The sequence below is a fragment of the Hemiscyllium ocellatum genome (assembly GCF_020745735.1).
Source record: "Hemiscyllium ocellatum isolate sHemOce1 chromosome X unlocalized genomic scaffold, sHemOce1.pat.X.cur. SUPER_X_unloc_2, whole genome shotgun sequence".
In the NCBI taxonomy this organism is placed as follows: Eukaryota; Metazoa; Chordata; class Chondrichthyes; order Orectolobiformes; family Hemiscylliidae; genus Hemiscyllium; species Hemiscyllium ocellatum.
In genome coordinates this window covers 414,887-416,354 of record NW_026867592.1, presented here as the reverse complement: position 1 = coordinate 416,354, position 1,468 = coordinate 414,887, and positions in this window count along the sequence as shown.

Sequence of the window (1,468 nt, the reverse complement as noted above, 5' to 3'; positions counted from 1 at the left end):
CTCGCTCTCGCTCTCTCTCGCACACACAGCAGCCTCGCTCTCTCTCGCACACACAGCAGCCTCGCTCTCTCTCTCTCTCACACACAGCAGCCTCGCTCACTCTCTCTCGCATACACGTGCCTCGCTCTCTCTCTCGCACACACACCAGCCTCGCTCTCTCTCGCACACACACCAGCCTCGCTCTCTCTCTCTCTCTCACACACACCAGCCTCGCTCTCTCTCTCTCACACACAGCAGCCTCGCTCTCTCTCTCTCTCTCTCTCACACACAGCAGCCTCGCTCTCTCTCTCTCACACACACCAGCCTCGCTCTCTCTCTCTCACACACCAGCCTCGCTCTCTCTCTCTCTCACACACCAGCCTCGCTCTCTCTCTCTCTCACACACCAGCCTCGCTCTCTCTCTCTCTCACACACACAGCAGCCTCGCTCTCTCTCTCTCTCACACACACAGCAACCTCGCTCTCTCTCTCTCTCGCACACAGCAGCCTCGCTCTCTCTCTCTCTCACACACACAGCAGCCTCGCTCGCTCTCTCTCTCACACACCAGCCTCGCGCTCTCTCTCACACACACACACACAGCAGCCTCGCTCTCTCTCTCTCACACACACAGCAGCCTCGCGCTCTCTCTCTCTCTCTCACACACACAGCAGCCTCGCTCTCTCTCTCTCACACACACACACACAGCAGCCTCGCTCTCTCTCTCTCACACACACAGCAGCCTCTCTCTCTCTCTCTCACACACACAGCAGCCTCGCTCTCTCTCTCACACACACACAGCAGCCTCGCTCTCTCTCTCTCTCTCACACACAGCAGCCTCGCTCTCTCTCTCTCACACACAGCAGCCTCGCTCTCTCTCTCTCTCACACACAGCAGCCTCGCTCTCTCTCTCTCTCACACACAGCAGCCTCGCTCTCGCTCTCTCTCGCACACACAGCAGCCTCGCTCTCTCTCGCACACACAGCAGCCTCGCTCTCTCTCGCACACACAGCAGCCTCGCTCTCTCTCGCACACACAGCAGCCTCGCTCTCTCTCTCTCTCACACACACAGCAGCCTCGCTCTCTCTCTCTCACACACACAGCAGCCTCGCTCTCTCTCTCTCACACACACAGCAGCCTCGCTCTCTCTCTCTCACACACACAGCAGCCTCGCTCTCTCTCACACACACAGCAGCCTCGCTCTCTCTCACACACACAGCAGCCTCGCTCTCTCTCACACACACAGCAGCCTCGCTCTCTCTCACACACAGCAGCCTCTCTCTCTCTCACACACACAGCAGCCTCGCTCTCTCTCTCTCACACACACAGCAGCCTCGCTCTCTCTCACACACAGCAGCCTCGCTCTCTCTCTCTCACACACACAGCAGCCTCGCTCTCTCTCTCTCTCTCACACACACAGCAGCCTCGCTCTCTCTCTCTCTCTCTCACACACACAGCAGCCTCGCTCTCTCTCTCTCTCTCTCACACACAC